This window comes from Pristiophorus japonicus, chromosome 1, assembly GCF_044704955.1.
Source record: "Pristiophorus japonicus isolate sPriJap1 chromosome 1, sPriJap1.hap1, whole genome shotgun sequence".
NCBI lineage: Eukaryota > Metazoa > Chordata > Chondrichthyes > Pristiophoridae > Pristiophorus > Pristiophorus japonicus.
The window spans coordinates 81,183,215-81,205,189 of record NC_091977.1 but is presented as its reverse complement, the minus strand read 5'-3'; the positions used below and the strand labels follow the sequence as shown (position 1 = coordinate 81,205,189).

The 21,975-nt window shown below is 47.4% G+C and overlaps 1 protein-coding gene across 2 annotated transcripts in view; it reads right to left on the bottom strand.

The window, feature by feature from the left end:
- rfx3 (regulatory factor X, 3 (influences HLA class II expression)) overlaps window positions 1–21,975 on the bottom strand; it is a 576,400-nt gene that overhangs the window by 535,030 nt on the left and 19,395 nt on the right. For both annotated transcript variants that reach the window (XM_070881253.1, XM_070881273.1), the window contains one exon: window positions 4,433–4,461. The gene's annotated coding sequence lies outside the window, so the exon portion shown is untranslated. The remainder of the gene's footprint in view (window positions 1–4,432; window positions 4,462–21,975) is intronic.

Below are 21,975 nucleotides of genomic sequence, written 5' to 3'. Positions count from 1 at the left end.
GGGCGGGGGGGCGGAATGGAGGGCGGGGGGGCGGAATGGAGGGGCGGGGGGGGCGGAATGGAGGGGCGGGGGGGCGGAATGGAGGGGCGGGGGGAAAAAGAAAGGAGAGGCTGAGGGAGGGAGTGAGTGAGTGTCCATATCAGTGAGTGGGTTTGTGGGGATAGGCTGTGAGGGAGAGTGCAAACCGGGAGGGGAGAAGATAGAGAGAGAGACAGGGAGCGTGGGAGAAGAGAGACAGGGAGTGTCGGGGTGGGTGGGGGGAGGGGAACAGCGGAAGAGAGAGAGAGACAGGGAGCGTGGGGGAGAGAGAGACGGAGCGTGGGGGGAAGAGAGACGGGGGTGGGGGGGGGGGGGGGGAGAAAAGAGAGACAGGGAGCGTCGGGGGGGGGGGGGAAGAGACGGAGCGTGGGGGGGGGGCGTGAAGAGAGACAGGGAGTGTTGGGGGGGACGGTGAAGAGAGACGGAGCGTGGGGGGAGAGGGACAGGGAGCGTGGGGGGGCGGGGGGGGGGGGGAGGTGGAGAGAGAGAGAGTGAGACGGGGAGTGAGGGACAGGTGGCGGGAAGGCCGGGTGGAGGGAGAGGGGGTCCGGGCTGAGGGAGCGAGACTGTGGCTGAGAGGGAGGGAGGACAGGTGGAGGGATCGAGGGAGGTGGGATGGGCTGAGGGAGAACGAGTGACAAGCTGAGGGGGAGGGACAGGCGGAGGGTGGGAGAGCAGGAAAGGCTGCGGGAGGGCGAAGCGGAGAAACATGCTGAGGGAGGAAGTGAGGGAGGGAGGGACGAGCTGACTGCAGGAGGGAGTGCCGTGCTTCGGGAAAGAAGGAGGGAGGGACGGGCTGAGGGAGGGAGGGAAGGAAGGAGGGAGGGAGGGAGGGAAGGAAGGAGGGAGGGAAGGATGGACGGGCTGAGAGAAGGAGGGAGGTGGAGGGAGGGACGGGTTGCGGGAGGGACAGGCTGAGATTAAGGAAGTGGGGAGCTGAGGGAGGAAAGGAGGGAGTGAGGGGCAGGCTGAGGAAGAGAGAGGGCAGGGCTGAGGAAGAGAGAGGGACAGGCTGAGGGAGTGAGGGACAGGCTGAGGGAGGGGAGCGAGTGAGGGAGGACGGGACAGGCTGAGGTGGGGCGGGCGGGCCGGACGGAGGGACAGGTGGAGGGAAGGACGGGCTGAGGTAAAGAAGGAGGGGGACAGAGGGGTAGGCTGAGGGAGGAAAGGAGGGAGCGAGGGACAGGCTGAGTGAGGAACAGGCTGAGGGAGGAAATGAGGGAGTGAGGAACAGGCTGAGGGATGAAATGAGGGACTGAGGGTCAGGCTGAGGGAGGAAATGAGGGAGGGAGGGCCAGGCTGGGCTGAGAGAGGGAGGGTGGGCCGGGCTGTGAGAGGGAGGGAGAGAGGGAGAGGGGCCAGGCTGAGGGAGGGAGAGGGGGAGGGAGGATCGGATGTACGGGCTGAGAGGGGGAACGAGTGACAAGTTGAGGGAGAGACAGGCTGAGGGAAGGAGGGAGAGTGACCAGGCTGAGGGAGGGCCGGCGAGCTGACGGAAGGTGGGAGTGCCGGGCTGAGGGAGGGACAGGCTGAGGGAAGGAGGGAGGGGCAGGCTGAGCGAAGGAGAGCGGGATGCGCTTGGGGGGGGGGGGGGGGGGGGGGGGAAAGAGTGACATGCTGAGGGAAGGAGGCTGAGGAAGAGAGAGAAGGAACAAGCGGAGGGAGGGGGCAGGAAGGAGGGAGGGACGAACAGGGCGTGGGGGGCGGAGGGGGGTGGGGAGGGAGGGACGGACAGGCTGCGGGGGGGGGGGGGGGGGGAGGGAGGAGGTGGGGGTGGGGAGGGAGGAGGTGGGGTGGGGAGGGAGGGACGGACAGGCTGCGGGGGTGGTGGGGGGGAGAGGGAGGAGGTGGGGGGAGGGAGGGAGGGACGGATGGACAGGCCGCGGGGGGGCAGAGAGGGAGGGACAGGCAGGCTGATGGGGGGGCGGGAGGGAGGGACAGGCTGCGGAAGGAGTGAGGGACAGGCTGCGGGGGGGGGAGGGGGGGAGAGGGTGAGCAGGAGAGGCGCAGGCTGAGGGAAGGAGAGGCTGAGGGAGGGACAAGGTGTGGGAGAGTGTGGCTGAGGTGGGGAAGGAGTGACATGGTGAGGGAGGTAGGGAGTTACAGGTTGAGGGAAGGAGGGAGGGATAGCAGGACAGGCGGAGGGAGGAAGAGAACAGGAGAGGCACTGGCTGAGGGAGGGAGAGTCCACACCGAGGGAAGGAGTGAGTGAGGGTCTGTGTGTGTAAGTGACGGTATGTGAGAGAGAGTGAGTGTGTGAGGGTCTGCGGATGTGAGTGAATGATGGAGGGAGGGTGCGTGTGTGTGTGTGAGAGACAAGGAGTGAGGGACAGGCTGAGGGAGGGACACGCTGAGCGATTGCAGGAGGGACAGGAAGAAGGGAAGGAGTGACAGGCTGAGAGAGGGAATGAAGGAGGGAGGGAGGGAGGGAGGGAGGGACAGGTGGAGGGAGGTAGGGAGGGACGTGCTGAGGGAAGGAGAGTGGCTCAGGGAGGGAGGGAAGGGGTGACATGCTGAGGGAGGGTGGGAGGGACATGCTGAGGGAGGGAGGGGATGGCTGAGGATGGGAGTGACACGCTGAGGAAGGGTGGGAGTGAGGGACAGGCTGAGGGAGGGAAGGAGGGAGTCACAGCTGAGGGAAGGGGGGAAGCGAGGGCTGAGGGAAGGGGGAAGGGAGCGAGAGACTTAAGGGAGCGAGGGGATTAAGGAAGGAGGGAGCAAGGTACAGGGCGAGGGAGGTGCGCGGCAAGGGAGGTGCGCGGGGCGGAGCAGGGTGAAGGGCAGGACAAGGGAAGGGTATGACAAGCGGGGGCGGGCGGAGGGAGTGAGATGGGTGTGAGCGAGGGTGGGGTGGGGTGGGGCACAGCAAGGACGGGGGCAGTAGCGAGGGGCGGGGTGGAGTGAGGGCGGGGCGGAGTGAGGGCGGGGCGGGCGGAGGGATGGCCGGGCAGGTGGGGTGAGCGAGACCAGCGGGTGCGAGAGGGCGAGGGAAAGGGCCAGGAGCGAGCAAGGTGGCGGGAGCAAAGTGAGGGAGGAGCAAGGGGCGGGGCAGAGTGAGGGAGCAGCGAGGGGCGAGGCGGAGTGAGGGAGGGGCGGGTGGAGGGAGCGAGATGGGCAGCGTGATGGAGGGAGCGAGGAGCGGGCGGAGCAAGGGATGAGCCGGGCAGAGGGGCCGGGCGGGCGAAGGGAACGAGGGGCCGGGTGGGCAGAGCGAGGGAGGATCAGAAGCGAGGGTGGTAGTGATGGGGGGGAGGAGGGCGGTCCGAGTGGCGGGCGTGGCGAAGGAGGGAGGGGGCGAGAGTGAGGTAGCGAGGAGCGGAGGGAGGGCGGGGCAGGTGAGGTGAGCGAGACCGGGGGGGGAGGGAGTGAGGGGGTGGGCGGGGGCGATTGGCGGGCGGGGAGAGGGGTGGGAGTGAGGTAGCGAGGGAGGGACGTGCAGGTGGAAGGAGGGAGACCGGTGGGTGAGAGGGAGCGAGGCGGGGGGAGGGGGCAGGAGCGAAGGCGGAGGAAGCGAGGGGCCGGGGGCAAGTGAGTGGAGGGGCGGAGTGGGGGCATGGCGAGCGAAGGGAGCGGCAGGTGGTGTGAGTGAGACGGGTGGGCGGGCCAAGGGGGGCAGGAGCGAGTGAGGGAGGGGCGCTGCATGAGGGCGGGCGGGGTGAATGAGACGGCGGGGCGGGCGGAGGGAGGGAGCGAGGGGCGAGTGGAGTGGGGTGAGGGAGGGCTCGGTTGTGAGGAAGGGGTCGTGAGCGGGGATGAGGGAGGGGCGAGCGAGGGGATGGACGGTGAGAGGGAGGGGCGGGACGGTGTGGAGGGGCGGGGCGGTGTGGAGGGGCGGAGTGAGGGAAGGGTTGGGCGGAGTGAGCGCAGGGCGGAGGGAGGCCGGGCGGAGTGATGGAGTGGTGAGCGGGTGGCGGAGGGAGGGAGGGGCGGAGAGGGGTGGGATGGGCAGAGTGAGGACCAAGCTGAGAGTGGGGGAGGGGAGAGGACCAAGCTGAGGGTCGGAGGGGGTGTACGGAACAAACTGAGGGAGGGTGGACCAAGCTGAGGGGAGGGACAGATAGACAGGACCAACCCCAAGGCGAGGGTCAGCTGGAGATTGAGATTCGGGCAAGGGTAGTTCGGGGGCTACCAAACGAGAGGAGCAGCAATTAAAGAGGCAGTGACCCGAGGAGAGGAGCTGTTACAGAGCCCTGACATGAGTGGAGAAGTTTGAGATTTACATTGTTGCAGAAAGGGGTAGTCTTCAGAGGCTTGGATAAGACAGCATTAGGAAATGTTGATGGAGTTTTACTCTCCATCTAGCCATGTTGTACATGATCTGTCTGTGCTTTACAACATTAATGTTAACATTGCTTGGTAAAAGTGCCACGAACTCTTGTTGCCAGGTACTCACATTTCTTGTTCTGATGATCTCTCCCTGTGCTGCAAAAGACAAAAAAAAACAAGGAGTTTGATGCTAGGCACTTAGGCAGATCCTAACCTGCAATGAAGAGGTTGAAGTTTGAGTAGTATTAAAGGGAGTGAAGTTACTTAAGATGGTAACAACGGTCGTCTGTACATAATTTTAAAAGGGATACATTTTCATGCTCAGCCCTCCCAGCACGGGGATTTGCATGCTTTGAATGAACTACACACCATTTTTGATCCATTAAAATTAATATACGGTAAACTGTTGCATGCACCCAAATTCCCAACATATGTTCCCAGTGTAAAAATCTCTGCCTGGAGTGCTAACGATTTTGTTTTAATCCCCAAAGGCAAAGTGAACTGCATCATTGAAGCTAATAACTCAGGAGCTGAAAGGCAGATTGATACAGCACAGAAGGAGGCCATTTAGCCCATTGTGCCGGCTCTTTTAAAGAGCTATCCAATTAGTCCCACTCCTCTGCTCTTTCTCCATCGTCCTGCCAAATTTTTCTCTAAGTATACATTCAATTCCCTTCTAAAAGTTACTATTGAATCTGCTTCCTGCACCCTTTCAGGCAATACATTCTGGATCATCATAACTTGCTGTGTAAAACAAATTCTCATCTCCCTTATGGTTTTTGTTGCCAATAACCTTAAATCTGTGCCCTCTGGTTACTAACCCGCTTGCCAGTGGAAACAGGTTGTCCAATTATCAGAAACTCTTCATAATTTTGAACACCTATAATGGGGTTGGGGGAGGGGCAGAGTTAGGCAACATAAGAGCCAGTGACTAACAGGACATGCAGTTACATTGACAATATCCTCAGCTGGAGTAGCTGATTGGGACTGACCTTATTAGAAGATTAGATTACAATGGCAGCTCAGCATCTTCCACTGGCAGCTCCAGGTTTCAACACCATCCAACATTGCTCATTCTCAATATATTCATTTTTTCCAGTTTGCACTTGTTTTTGAGATACCTGGTACAAATGAACTATCTCAGGGTGCACACCTCATCCTGGTCAGCACACATTTCTGAAGATATGAAAATATCTGTGATGTGTTTATTCAGACTTTTCCAATCAGAATGATGGAGCTGACACAAATATTTGTGAATTTTGGGGTGGGGAAGTGTCGGGACATTACTACGTTAAAAGTACTATATAAATACAATGTTGTAAGCTCCCCCTTTATCTACCAAGTGCTTATCTTGAGATCATTGCTTTTGATTAATCTACAAATGGAAATAATTTTTATATTTTTATCTCATCTATTTATTTTATCACCTCTATCAAATCCCTCCACTATCTTCAGTTTGACATCCTATATCCCTTGTTTGTTCTGGCCTTTCCATATAATTCAGATGTTTCATCCAGTATCATCCAGGTTCCATTTTCTCCAGGGCTAGTATCACAAGATAATAATGGATGAAAAAGGCTATTCGGACCAATCTCAATTTGAGTATAGGAGCAGGGAGGTCTTACTGCAGTTGTACAGGGCCTTAGTGAGTCCTCATCTGGAATACTGTGTTCAGTTTTGATCTCCTAATCTGAGGAAGGACGTTCTTGCTATTGAGGGAGTTCAGCGAAGGTTCACCAGACCGATTCCTGGGATGGCTGGACTGACATATGAGAAGAGACTGGATCGACTGGACCTGTATTCACTGGAGTTTAGAAGGATGAGAGGGGATCTCATAGAAACATATAAAATTCTGACGGGACTGGACAGGTTAGATGCAGGAAGAATGTTCCCGATGTTGGATAAATCCAGAACCAGGGGACACAGTCTAAGGATAAGGGGTAAGCCATTTCGGACTGAGATGAGAAACTTCTTCACTCAGTTGTTAACCTGTGGAATTCCCTACTGCAGAGAGTTGTTGATGCCAGTTCATTGGATATGTTCAAGAGGGAGTTAGATATGGCCCTTATGGCTAAAGGGATCAAGGGGTATGGAGAGAAAGCAGGAAAAGGGTACTGAGGTGAATGAGCAACCATGATCTTATTGAATGGTGATGCAGGCTCGAAGGGCCGAATGGCCTACTCCTGCACCTATTTTCTATGTTTCTATCCATCAGAAAGATCCTAAAATCCCTCTGTGGTGTATGAAATGATACAATGAACTCCATACTGTGAGCCAGTGACTAGGTGTAACCTGGTCAGTCTTTAATGGCTTCCAGAAGTGAAGATACAAGGTGAAGTTCAGGTTATATATCAAGCCCAGCACAAGTGTACCTATGACCCTAGGACCTCAGACGGTAGTGCCCCCTGGTGGTGGGCAGACCTTATGTACATACATTACATCTCCATATAATTCAGATGCTTCATCCAGAATCATCCAGGTTCCATTTTCTCCAGGGCTAGTATCACAAAATAATAATGGATGAAAAAGGCTATTCAGCCAATCTTAATTCATCCATCAGAAAGATCCTAAAATCCCTCATTGTAGCATCTGATTGACTGCAGGGGTTTTGCCTCCACTGCTCTGTCTGTAATTCTATTCCACACATTTGCACAAGTAAGAATTTCCTGATTATCAGACCGAAATGACCCTTTTACTTGCTTAAACCTATGTCGCTTTATTCTACTTTCGCAATCCAATTCAAAATGAAATTACAAGATTACATTCTCCATTCCCTTAACTATCTTGTATACCTCTAAGATCACTGCTCGGACACATCCTTTATGGGCTAAAAAGTGCATGTTTCTCCAGTCTTAGCTCATAATTCAAAACTTTGACTCCAGGGATCAGCCTTGTGGCTCTTCTCTTCACGGTCTCCAGTGCTTGAAAACCTCCCTTGTGTCTTCACAATCAGAGCTGGGTGCCGTCTGACCAGAGCACTATAAAGTTTTACAATTTCCTGTGAATTATATTCAACATTCCATTGGCTATGTTAATCACTGCTCTGTATTTGGTTGAACATGTTTAACATCGTGTCCAATAAGAATGAGAGGTGTCTTTCAGCTTCACCCTTTGTTATTTCAACACCATCCATGGAGTATATATGTTCCCTATTTGCAGAACTGCACACTAGGCTCCATTTAATTTCACCTGCTATTGTTTTATCCATTTAAATATTTTATCCAACTCATTCTATAATTTTTGAGCTGTGTATCCCAATTCCAGTACCCCTTCGAGTTTGCCATGATCTACAAATGTTACCACTTTGTATTGAGTTCCTGATTCCAGGTCATTCATGTAAATTAAAAAGTGGTCCCAACACTGAGCGGAGGCTACCAATCCAACTCCTCTATCAATACTTGTTATTTTCTACCCTTGAACTAGTTTCTTAACGATTCCCAAGGTTTACCCTGAATCCCCATAAAATGCCTTTTGTGAGTCTAGGTACAACACTTCGTCGGACTTTCCAGTGTACAGGATAAATATCTATCGCTGGGGATTTATTGGTTTTGAACCATCTGAGCCTGTAGGGCTTTAATCTCATTTATATTGCAGTCATTAATTTTGTCTAAGTTACCTGTGTTCATGAATAGTATGTTGCTCATATCTTGTGTTGTAAATACTTGGGGGAACTAATCATTACTTATCTTGTGCTGATTCTCTACTTCAAGCCGCTTGCATCTTTTGTGGTATTCAGCTCTTTTACAGTTGTGGTACTGAACCTTTTTTTTTTAAACTGTTACGTTTAGCTTCTGTTGCTATATTTTTTCTAGGTTTTTCTTTGCCCCCAGATCACCCTTTTAACAAGTTTCTGCATTTTCTTATGTACATCTTAGTACATTCCTTCCCCTTTCTCCCTGAAGGATTTGCAGAGGTAATTTTTCCTCTTTGATTTTCTGGAATATGTTAATCTATTTAGGGTCAAATTTGTAAATAACAACATAAGAAATAGGAGCAGGAATAGGCCATACAGCCCCTCAAGCCTGCTCCGCCATTTAATACGATCATGGCTGATCTGATCATGGACTCAGGTCTACTTCCCTGCCCGCTCGCCATAACCCCTTATTCCCTTATCGTTTAAGAAACTGTCTATTTCTGTCTTAAATTTATTCAGTGTCCCAGCTTCCACAGTTCTCTGAGGCAGCGAATTCCACAGATCCACAACCCTCCGAGAAGAAATTTCTCCTCATCTCAGTTTTAAATGGGCGGCCCCTTATTCTAAGATTATGCCCTCTAGTTCTAGTCTCCCCTATCAGTGGAAACATTTTCACTGCATCCACCTTGTCAAGCCTCCTCATAATCTTATACGTTTCGATAAGATCACCTCTCATTCTTCTGAATTCCAATGAGTAGAGGCCCAACCTACTCAACCTTTCCTCATAAGTCAACCCCTTCATCTCTGGAATCAACCTTGTGAACCTTCTCTGAACTGCCTCCAAAGCAAGTATATCCTTTTGTGTTTCATGCACAAGTACCCCCAGGTCCTGTTGTACTGCAGTACTTTGCAATCTTTCTCCATTTAAATAATAACTTGCTCTTTGATTTTTTTTCTGCCAAAGTGCATGACCTCACAGTTTCCAACATTATACTCCATCTGCCAAATTTTGCCCACTCACTTAGCCTGTCTGTGTCCTTTTGAAGATTTTTTGTATCCTCCTCACACATTGCTTTTCCTCCCATCTTTGTATCGTCAGCAAACTTGCACTACATTACACTCGGTCCCTTCCTCCAAGTCGTTAATATAGATTATAAATAGTTGGGGTCCAGCACTGATCCCTGTGGCACCCCACTGGTTGCTGATTGCCAACCCGAAAATGAAGCATTTATTCCTACCCTCTGTTCGTTAGCCAATCCTCTATCCATGTTAATATATTACCCCCAACCCCGTGAACCTTTATCTTGTGCAGTAACCTTTTATGTGGCACCTTGTCAAATGCCTTCTGGAAGTCCAAATACAGCACATCCACTGGTTCCCCTTTATCCACTCTGCCCGTTACATCTTCAAAGAATTCTAGCAAATTTGTCAAACATGACTTCCCCTTCATAAATCCATGCTGACTACCTGACCTAATTTTGCTTTTCCAAATGTCCTGCTACTGCTTCTTTAATAATGGACTCCAACATCTTCCCAACTACAGACGATACGCTAACTGGTCTATAGTTTCCTGCTTTTTGTCTGCCTCCTTTTTTAAATAGGGGCGTTACATTTGCAGTTTTCCAATCTGCTGGGACCGCCCCAGAATTTGGGAATTTTGGTAAATTACAACCAATTACAACCACTATCCCTGCCGCTTATCTCATAAGACCCTAGGATTTAAGCCATTAGGTCCAGGAGATTTATCTGCCTTTAGTGCCATTATCTTACTGAGTACCACCTCGTTAGTGATTGTGTTAAGTTCCCCCTAACCCCCCATAGCCCCTTTGACTATCCTCTGTTGGAATATTGTTATTGTCCTCTACTGTAAAGACTGATACAAAATATTTGTTCAGAGTTTCTGCCATCTCCATGTTCCCCATTACTAATTCCCTGGTCTCGTCCTCTAAGGGACCAACATTTACTCTAGCCACTCTTTTCCTTTTTGTATACCTATAGAAACTCTTGCTATCTGTTTTTATATTTCCTGATGGTTTACTTTCATAGTCTATCTTCCCTTTCTTAATCATTTTTTTAGTAATTCTTTGTTGGCTTTTAAATGCTTCCCAATCTTCTGTCCTCCCATTAGTTTTCACCACATTGTATGCCCTGGTTTTTAAATTGGATACCGTCCTTTATTTCTTTAGTTAGCCACAGATGGCTGTCTTTTCTCTTACGCCCTTTCCTCCTCACTGGAATATATTTTTCTTGAGAGTTGTGAAATATCTCTTTAAATGTACACCATTGTTCATCAACCGTCCTACACATTAATCTATTTTCCCAGTCCACATTAGCCAACTCAGCCCTCATACCTTCATAGTCTCCTTTATTTAAGCTTAGTACGCTGGTTAGAGATCCAAGTTTCTCACCCTCCATCTGAATTTGAAATTCACTCATTCCAAGGGGATCTTTTACTAGGAGATTGTTTTTGTTTATTAATCCTGTCTCATTACACAGGACCAGATCTAAGATAGCCTGCCCCCTGATTGGTTCTGTTACATACTGCTCAAGGAACCTGTCCCTTATGCACTCTATGAATTCTTCCTCAAGGCTACCCTAACCAATTTGATTTGTCCAATCAATATGGAGGTTAAAATCACCCATAATAATTGCAGTTCCCTTTTTACAAGTCCTCACTATTTCCTGGTTCATGCTCTGACCAAGAGTTGCTACTGTTAGGGGCCTATAGACTACACCCACCAGTGACTTTTTCCCTTTATGTTTCCTTATCTCCACCCAAACTGTTTCAACATCCTGATCATTTGAGCCAATTTCATTTCTCACTATTGCAGTGATTACATCCTTTATCAATAGAGCTACCCCACCTCCTTTCTGTCTGTCCTTCCGGATTGTCAAATATCCTTGAATATTTAATTCCCAGTCCTGGTCACCTTGCAACCACGTCTCTCTAACGGCTATCATTAGTTTAGTAATTTTAATCTTGCATTAATGTTAATCATGTATTTATCCTGCATGCTCAGTTAGCATGATACCTTTAAAAGTGTTCTAGTAGTCATCATCTAGTATTCTGGAATAGCCTCGCAAGTGCCGTTACTTGTTACCTCACATTTTTGCAGTTAGACCCAAATCCTAGTGTTAGTTTTGACTCTAAGATCATTCTGTGGTTGCCATCTGCCAGGGGTGCTACAGCTTTCATTTCATGTACATTTTCTGGGTCATTAATGAATACAAGATGAAGATAAGCATGGCTTCCCTGAAACACTGGGCCATGAACCAGTCAGGCATTACATTTACTAATTCTGACCCTAAACCATTTGGGTTTCCCCAGATTATTTTTGGTTACTTGAAGTCACGCATTAAAATATTTTTTTTGTTCTCACATATTGTTGCTATTGCTTCGTAGAGCAAACTACCCTTCTTATGATCTAGCGATAATATATCCCGAGTGCGAGTTTGGATTTTTTCACCTTGCATGTCTTAGCAGAGTAGTTCATTTTGTAACTTACTACCTACCACGGGGTCAATTTTGGTTTTACCTCCCAGGTGTCCATGGCATAAGAAAAGTGGTAGCCCTATATGTCATGGACACCTGGACACTTCTTATCCGTGCTGTCTTTCCTGAAGATATTTATTTTTTAATATTCATTTCCATCCTCTGGATTATGTCATTTTCCAATATTATATGCTATAAATATAGATCCCAAAACTGCATTCCAGATGTGGTTGAACCATTGTTTTGTTAGTTATGCTGACTTCTTTCCTGTTGCATTCAATGCTTCTCACAATAAATCTCAATAATCCATTTGATTAATGTTTTTTAACATAGTCAACTATTTAAGGATTTATGTTTCTTCACACCTAAATCCATTTGCTCCTCTCCTACATTAAGAAACCATTTGATATATTTCCATTCTTTATTTTTGTTCACAAATGTATTACCTCATATTTTTCTTTTAGACTGCAAATGCCACTTATCTGCCCTTTACTTTAGCCTTTTTATACCCTCATGTTTGTTACTACCAGCAGTTTGGACCATCAGAAAACTAGTATTCACATTCTAAGTCCAAAACATACATAAATATATATACACATACACACACACACACACACACACACACACACACAAAGGGTTGGTATGTCAGCTGCAGGCTGATGAGGACCCTGATCCCAGAGGAATAGCCCATTTAAGAACCACCCCTTTAAGGATAATTGCACCTAGAGTGGGAGGGGTGTTTCCCCAAGCAGCTGAGCATAAAAGGGAGAAGTTCATGAGTAGGCCCTGAAAAGAGGCTGGGAGTTGAAAAACTGAAAGATGCACTGTGTGGTCTTGCTTTGTGCTAAATGCATTAAAAGGTGTTTGGAACTTGGCTTGTTCAAGGAACACTGCTTGTAAGGAAAAGATGTCAGAAATGGGATCCGTGTTTCTAAAAGAGATCAACTCAATGGAGGAAATGGTGCGGACCACGCAGGCTTTGCAAGAGGCCCGCAGGGCTGCTCAGGAGGCCCACCGGGCCACACGAGAGGACCATTGAGATCCCTGAGGCCCAGTAGGAGATCACCCAACTACTAGTGAACAAGGTCACCCAAAGACAGGGAGAGATCACTGAATTGAGGCAGCAGTGAGGCCAGATGGAGGGCCAGGAATCCCCCATCCAACCTAGTCTAATGCTGCAGAAAATGACTAAAGTGGGCAACGTGGAGGCATACCTTTTGGCCTTTGAAAGATGTGCTGAGCGGGACAAGTGTCCACAAGACTAATGCATTGTGGCACTCTTCTTAGTGGGTGATGCTCAGAAGGCATTCTTTGACCTGGAGTCGCAGGTAGCAGCTAACTACCCACAGTTGAAGGCGGAGTTGCTCGCCAGGACTAGCATCAACTTAACTGTACAGACTCAGAAGTTCAACGCCTGGTCCAACCAGGAGGGCAAGGCACCTCTGTCTCAAATGTTTGACTTAATAGTTATGGCCAATAGGCGGCTGCAACCTGACAGCAACTCCCCTAAAAGAATTGTGGAATTGCTGGTAATGGACCCTATCTACGAGCCCTTCCACCCTAGATCAGACAGTTGGTGGATCAAGGGAACCCAGCCAATGTCCAAGAGTTGATCAAGCTGGCATAAAGACAATTTGCTGCAGAGGAACTGGTCAGATCACCGACGTTCACAAATCTAGGCAAACCCCCCACCCGAGTCCAAAAGAATGTGCCTATATCCTAGGCTGGTAAAGCTCTTGGGGGGGGGGGGGGGGGGGGGCAAGGGGGCACTGAAGAGCAGCAAAGGAACTTATGGGTGTGGCCTATGTAACCACAAACCTGGGGGTAAACAGAAAACGAAGGAAAATGTATGGGTGTTACCGATGTTGAGTGGACATTGCCCAAACCAGGAGGGGCCCATGCAATGCAGCCTCGGGGAGTCCAGGAATGCCAGCAGAGATTACCAGAGTTGGGCAGTGCAGCTTGTGAGCCATGTGGAGGCTGCTCATCCCTTCCTAGGAACAATAAAAGTTAATGGAAAGGAGGTGGTGGCACTTACTGACTCAGGGAGTGCAGTTATCCTCGTTTCCTCAGCTCTAGTATGGCATTCAGATCTAGACTATGTGAATGAAATGGAAATAAAATGCATAAGCGGAAACATATTTTATTACCCCCACCAGCTGGGTCAAGGTGGAAGTGAAGGGAGATGCTTGGGAAGTAAAGGATGGGATGTACCCAAACTTCCTTAGCCTGTAATCAACGGAACGCTTTAATCTGCACGTCTGCTGGTCACGCGAAGCCCGGGACCGTCTTTTTCAATGTTAAGTTTCGCGCATACATGGAACTGAATGGGGCACGCACCCAAAAAGAATTAGGGGATCATCGCCTGTAGTACGGGGAGGGATTTCCCAGGGTTTAACAACATGTATTCATATAGCGCATCTATCATAGTAAAACGTCTCAAGGTGCTACACAGGAGCAAAATTTGACACCAAGCCACATAAGGAGATATTATAAGAGAAGGCCAAGAGGAGATTTGATAGAGGTGTTTAAAATCATGAAGGGGTTAGATAGAGTAAATAAAGAGAAATTGTTCCCAATGACCAAAGGGTCGATAACCAGAGGGCACAGATTTAAGATGATTGGCAAAAGAACTAGAGACGGTATGAGGAAAAACATTTTTACGCAACGAGCGGTTAGGATTTGGAATGCACTGCCTAATAGGGTGGTGGTACAGATTCAATAGTGGCCTTCAAAAAGGGAATTGGATAAATACATCAAGGAGGGGGAAATAGCAGGGGAGTGGAAGTAACTGGATTTCTCTTCGAAAGAGCCAAAGACTGTCCTCATGTGCTGTACTATTCTGTGATTAGGTCAGATGAATAACATCTTGGTCTTAAAGGAGGAAAGAGAGATAGAGAGGAGCAGAGATTTAGGGAGGCAATTCCAAAGCTTGGAGCCTTGGCAGCTGAAGGCAAGACCACAAATGGCGGAGCGATTAAGATTTGAGGCTCTTGCTCCCTGTGGGGACGAGGGCAGGGACTTCATGGAGGATATGCAAACTGACCACAGCACCATGGTACAGGGGGCCATTCAAGTGGGGGGAGTAAAAAGAAACGTAGTGGTAGGGGACAGTATCATTAGGGGGATAGATAAGATTCTCTGCAGCCGAGAGCGTGAGTCCCGAAGGTGGTGTTGCCTGCCTGATGCCAGGGTTAAGGACATCTCCTCAGGGCTGGAGGAACTTGGAGTAGGAGGGAAAAGATTCAGTTGTTGTTGTCCACGTGGGTACCAACAACATAGATAGGACAAAAGCAGAACCACAAAAGGTAATAATCTCTGAATTACTACCTGAGCCACGAGCAAATTTGCACAGGGTAAATAAAATCAAAGAGTTAAACAGGCAGCTCAAAGACGGGTCTGAGAGAAATGGGTTTTGGTTCATAGAAACATAGAAACATAGAAAATAGGTGCAGGAGCAGGCCATTCAGCCCTTCTAGCCTGCACCGCCATTCAATGAGTTCATGGCTGAACATGAAACTTCAGTACTCACTTCCTGCTTTCACGCCATACCCCTTGATCCCCCGAGTAGTAAGGACTTCATCTAACTCCCTTTTGAATATATTTAGTGAATTGGCCTCAACTACTTCCTGTGGTAGAGAATTCCACAGGTTCACCACTCTCTGGGTGAAGAAGTTTCTCCTTATCTCGGTCCTAAATGGCTTACCCCTTATCCTTAGACTGTGACCCCTGGTTCTGGACTTCCCCAACATTGGGAACATTCTTCCTGCATCCAACCTGTCCAAACCAGTCAGAATTTTAAACGTTTCTATGAGGTCCCCTCTCACTCTTCTGAACTCCAGTGAATACAAGCCCAGTTGATCCAGTCTTTCTTGATAGGTCAGTCCCACCATCCCGGGAATCAGTCTGGTGAATCTTCGCTGCACTCCCTCAATAGCAAGAATGTCCTTCCTCAAGTTAGGAGACCAAAACTGTACACAATACTCCAGGTGTGGCCTCACCAAGGCCCTGTACAACTGTAGCAACACCTCCCTGCCCCTGTACTCAAATCCCCTCGCTATGAAGGCCAACATGCCATTTGCTTTCTTAACCGCCTGCTGTACCTGCATGCCAACCTTCAATGACTGATGTACCATGACACCCAGGTCTCGTTGCACCTTCCCTTTTCCTAATCTGTCACCATTCAGATAATAGTCTGTCTCTCTGTTTTTACCACCAAAGTGGATAACCTCACATTTATCCACATTATACTTCATCTGCCACGCATTTGCCCACTCACCTAACCTATCCAAGTCACTCTGTAGCCTCATAGCATCCTCCTCGCAGCTCACACTGCCACCCAACTTAGTGTCATCCGCAAATTTGGAGATACTACATTTAATCCCCTCGTCTAAATCATTAATGTACAATGTAAACAGCTGGGGCCCCAGCACAGAACCCTGCGGTACCCCACTAGTCACTGCCTGCCATTCCGAAAAGTACCCATTTACTCCTACTCTTTGCTTCCTGTCTGACAACCAGTTCTCAATCCACGTCAGCACACTACCCCCAATCCCATGTGCTTTAACTTTGCACATTAATCTCCTGTGTGGGACCTTGTCGAAAGCCTTCTGAAAGTCCAAATATACCACATCAACTGGTACTCCTTTGTCCACTTTATTGGAAACATCCTCAAAAAATTCCAGAAGATTTGTCAAGCATGATCTCCCTTTCACAAATCCATGCTGACTTGGACCTATCATGTCACCATTTTCCAAATGCGCTGCTATGACATCCTTAATAATTGATTCCATCATTTTACCCACTACTGAGGTCAGGCTGACCGGTCTATAATTCCCTGCTTTCTCTCTCCCTCCTTTTTTAAAAAGTGGGGTTACATTGGCTACCCTCCACTCGATAGGAACTGATCCAGAGTCAATGGAATGTTGGAAAATGACTGTCAATGCATCCGCTATTTCCAAGGCCACCTCCTTAAGTACTCTGGGATGCAGTCCATCAGGCCCTGGGGATTTATCGGCCTTCAATCCCATCAATTTCCCCAACACAATTTCCCGACTAATAAAGATTTCCCTCAGTTCCTCCTCCTTAATAGACCCTCTGACCACTTTTATATCCGGAAGGTTGTTTGTGTCCTCCTTGGTGAATACTGAACCAAAGTACTTGTTCAATTGGTCTGCCATTTCTTTGTTCCCCGTTATGACTTCCCCTGATTCTGACTGCAGGGGACCTACGTTTGTCTTTACTAACCTTTTTCTCTTTACATACCTATAGAAACTTTTGCAATCCGCCTTAATGTTCCCTGCAAGCTTCTTCTCGTACTCCATTTTCCCTGCCCTAATCAAACCCTTTGTCCTCCTCTGCTGAGTTCTAAATTTCTCCCAGTCCCCAGGTTCGCTGCTATTTCTGGCCAATTTGTATGCCATTTCCTTGGCTTTAATACTATCCCTGATTTCCCTAGATAGCCACGGTTGAGCCACCTTCCCTTTTTTATTTTTACGCCAGACAGGAATGTACAATTGTTGTAATTCATCCATGCGGTCTCTAAATGTCTGCCATTGCCCCTTAAGTATCATTAGCCAATCTATCTTAGCCAATTCATGCCTCATACCTTCAAAGTTACCCTTCTTTAAGTTCTGGACCATGGTCTCTGAATTAACTGTTTCATTCTCCATCCTAATGCAGAATTCCACCATATTACGGTCACTCTTCCCCAAGGGGCCTCGCACAATGAGATTGCTAATTAATCCTCTCTCATTACACAACACCCAGTCTAAGATGGCCTCCCCCCTAGTTGGTTCCTCGACATATTGGTCTAGAAAACCATCCCTTATGCATTCCAGGAAATCCTCCTCCACCGTATTGCTTCCATTTTGGCTAGCCCAATCTATGTGCATATTAAAGTCACCCATTATAACTGCTGCACCTTTATTGCATGCACTCCTAATTTCCTGTTTGATGCCCTCCCCAACATCACTACTACTGTTTGGAGGTCTGTACACAACTCCCACTAACGATTTTTGCCCTTTAGTGTTCTGCAGCTCTACCCATATAGATTCCACATCATCCAAGCTAATGTCTTTCCTAACTATTGCATTAATCTCCTCTTTAACCAGCAATGCTACCCCACCTCCTTTTCCTTTTATTCTATCCTTCCTGAATGTTGAATACCCCTGGATGTTGAGTTCCCAGCCCTGATCATCCTGGAGCCACGTCTCCGTAATCCCAATCACATCATATTTGTTAACATCTATTTGCACAGTTAATTCATCCAGCTTATTGCGGATACTCCTTGCATTAAGACACAAAGCCTTCAGGCTTGCTTTTTTAACACCCTTTGTCCTTCTAGAATTTTGCTGTACAGTGGCCCTTTTTGTTCTTTGCCTTGGGTTTCTCTGCCCTCCACTTTTCCTCATCTCCTTTCTGTCTTTTGCTTTTGCCTCATTTTTGTCTCCCTCTGTCTCCCTGCATAGGTTCCCATCCCCCTGCAATATTAGTTTAACTCCTCCCCAACAGCACTAGCAAACACTCCCCCAAGGACATTGGTTCCGGACCTGCCCAGGTTCGTGGGACACTGGCAGCAGTACTGGGGTACAAGGGAGCTGTTCCATTGAGACGGCCTCCATTTAGACCGTGCTGGTACCAGGGTCCTGACGAATCAAATAACTTGGGCTGTAGAGAGGGCTTTAAACTAATTAGTGGGGGAGAGGGGTCAGGTGAGCGGAAATTTAAATAGTCAAAGAATAAGGAGAAGGCAATAGAACAGAGTAGCACTGGAGGAAATAAAAACCAGAGACTATTCGGAAGGACCGACAGAAAGGAAAAGGAGGTGGGATAACTTTGCTAATAAAGGATGAGATTAGTGCATTAGTGAGAAACGATATTGGCTCAGAAGATCAAGATGTTGAATCAGTTTGGGTGGAGATATGGAATAATAAGGGGAAAAAGTCACTTATGGGCATAATCTATAGGCCCCGTAACAGTCGCTACACTGTTGGATGGAGTATAAATCAATAAATAATGGAGGCTTGTTTAAAAAAGGAACGGCAATAATAATGGGCGATTTTAACCTTCGTATTGATTGGACAAAGCAAATTGGCCAGGGTAGCTTGAGGAAGAGTTCATAGAATGCATCCGGGATCGTTTCTTTGAACAGTACATTGCGGAAATCAACCATGGAGCAGGCGATCTTAGATCTGGTACTGTGTAATGAGACAGGATTAATAAAGGATCCTCCAGGAATGAGTGACCATAGCATGGTTGAATTTCAATTTCAATTGGAGGGTGAGAAATTTGGATCTCAAACCAGTGTACTAAGCTTAAATAAAGGATACTACAAAAGTATGAAGGCAGAGTTGGCTAAAGTGGACAAAGAAAATAGATTAAAAAGTGTGGGACAGTTGATGAGCAGTGGCAAAGGAGATATAACATAACTAGAGTGGTTAAAGTAAATGTTGGTCCCTTAGAGGATGATACTGGGGAATTAATAATGGGGAACAGGGAAATGGCAGAGACTTTGAACAAATATTTTGTATTGGTCTTCACGGTAGAAGACACTAAAAGCATCCCAATCGTGGATAATCAAGGGAGGAACTAAAAACAATCACTAAAGAAGTAGTACTCAGTAAAATAATGGGACTAAAGGTAGACAAATCCCCTGGACCTGATGGCTTGCATTCTAGGGTCTTAAAAGTGGCTGCAGAGATAGTGGATGCATTGGTTGTAATCTACCAAAATTCTGGGGAGGTCCCAGCGGATTGGAAAACTGCAAATGTAACACCCCTATTTAAAAAAGGAGGCAGACAAAAACCAGGACACTACAGACCAATTAGCCTAACATCTGTTGTTGGTAAGGAATTTAGGAAGGACAGGCAAAAAGGAAGAGGAGTTGGTGTGGCGTTGTTAGTAAAGGATGAATTCAGTGCAATAGTGAGAAAGGATATTGGCTCAGAAAATCAAGATGTAGACAGTCTGGGTGGAGCTAAGGAGCACCAAGGGGCAGAAAACATTGGTGGGAGTTGTCTATAGGCCTCCAAACAGTAGTGGTAGTGTGGGGGACTGCATCAAACAGGAAATTAGAGATACATGTAGCAAGGGTACTACAGTAATCGCAGGTGACTTTAATCTACATATAGACTGGCCAAACCAAATTAGTAATAATACTGTGGCAGATGAATTCCTGGAGTGTGAACGAGATGGCTTTTTAGACCAGTATGTTAAGGAGCCTACTAGGTTATTACTACTACTACAATATCCTAGATTGGGTATTGTGTAATGAGAAGGGGTTAATTAATAGTCTTGTTGTGCGGGGTCCTTTAGGGAAGAGTGACCATAACATGATTGAATTTCTTATTAAGATGGAAAGTGAAGTAGTCCAATCCGAAACTAGGGTCCTAAATCTAAACAAAGGAAACTACGAAGCTATGAGGAATGAATTGGCTACGATAGATTGGGACTATGCATTAAAAGGCAAGACGGTGGACAGGCAATGGCTAATATTTAAGGAACAAATGCATGAATTGCAACAGTTATACATTCCTTTCTGGCGTAAAAACACAAAAGGAAAAGTGGCCCAACCATGGCGAACAAAAGAAATTAAGGATAGTATTAGATCCAAAGAGGAGTTATAGAAATTTGCCAGAAAAACTAGCAAGCCTGAGGATTGGGAGCAGTTTAGAATTCAGCAAAAAAGGACCAAGAGATTGATTAAGAGGGAAAAAATAGAGTATGAGAGTAAACTTGCAAGGAACATAAAAATCGACTGCAAAAGTTTCTACAAGTACATAAAAAGAAAAAGATCAGTGAAGACAAATGTAGGTCCTTTACAGACAGAAACAGGAGAATGTGTAATATGGAACAAGGAAATGGCAGAACAATTAAATACTTTGGTTCTGTATTCATGGAAGAGGACACAAATAACATCCCAGAAATGCTAGGGAACCCAGGGTCTAGTGAGCAAGAAGAAGTAAAGGAAATGATAATAAGTAAGAAAATAGTACTGGAGAAACTAATGGGACTGACGGCAGATAAATCCCCAAGGCCTGATGATCTGCATCCCAGATTACTAAAAGAGGTAGCCATGGAAATAGTAGCTGTATTGGTTGTCATCTTCCAAAATTCTATAGACTATGGAACAGTTCCTGCAGATTGGAGGGTGGCAAATGTAACCCCACTATTTAAAAAAGGGAGAGAACACGGGGATTATAGAGCGGTTAGCCTGATATCAGTAGTAGGGAAAATACTGAAGTCTATTATAAAAGGATGTGATAACGGCACACTTAGATAATATCAACGGGATTAAACAAAGTTAACATGGATTTATGAAAGGAAAATCATGTTTGACAAACCTACTGGAGTTTTTTGAGGATGTAGCTGATAGAATAGATAAGGGAGAACCAGTGGATGTAGTGTATTTGGATTGTTAGAAGACCTTTGATAAAGTCCCACATAAGAAGCTAGTATGCAAAATTAAAGCACATAAGATTGGGGGTAATGTATTGGCATGGATTGAAAATTGGTTAACTGACAGGAAACAGAGTAGTAGGAATAAACGAGTCTTTTTCAGAGTGGCGAGCAGTGACTAGTGGGGTACCACAGGGATCAGCGCTTGGGTCCCAGCTATTCACATATTTTATATATAAATAATTTGGATGAGGAAACCAAATGTAATATTTCCAAGTTTGCTGACGACATAAAACTAGGTGGGATTGGGAGTTGTGAGGACGATGCAAAGATGCTGCAAAGCAATTTAGATAGGTTGAATGAGTGGGCAAACACATGACAGATGCAGTATAACGTGGATAAATGTGAAGTTATCCAGTTTGGTAGGAAAAACAGAAGGACAAAGTATTATTTAAATGGTGATGGCTTGGGAGGTGTCGATGTACAGAGGGACCTGGGTGTCCTTGTACACCAGTCATTGAAAGCAAATATGCCAGTGCAGCAAGCAGTTAGGAAGGCAAGTGGCATGTTCGCCTTCATTGCAAGAGGATTTGAGTACAGGAACAAGGATGTCTTATTACAGTTATACAGGGCCTTGGTGAGACCGCACCTGGAGTATTGTGTGCAGTTTTGGTCTCCCTTACCCAAGAAAGGATATACTTGCTGTTATGTATGGAGAAAGAGTCAGACTGAACACTATGAGCTCAAAGTAAAGTGTGACCTTACTTTTATTGCAGGTCTCCAGAGTGCCTCTCCAACCTGTGAGGCCTCCTGAAATACCTGTGCTCCCAAGGGATTATGGGATCCCTTGGGAATCCAGGGGATGAACCCTCTGGCGGCTGTACAGAGTATATACAAGTTTACATATAACACACACACTCTCTCTCTCTCTCTCCCTCTCTCTATCTCCCTACCTTCCCCCCCCCCCCCCCCCACCCAAAGTATTTACAAGGTGAGTCGATCTTAGGCCCTTCTTGCCCTGGTTGATCGTCTTGGTGTGAAAGCTGGTATTGGTGAATCAACTGTTGGTCCCTCACTGGGGTGCTGTGCAGCTGGCCTTGATGGACTGCCTGGTGTGGCGGGTCCTGCTGGGCTGCTGTGGATG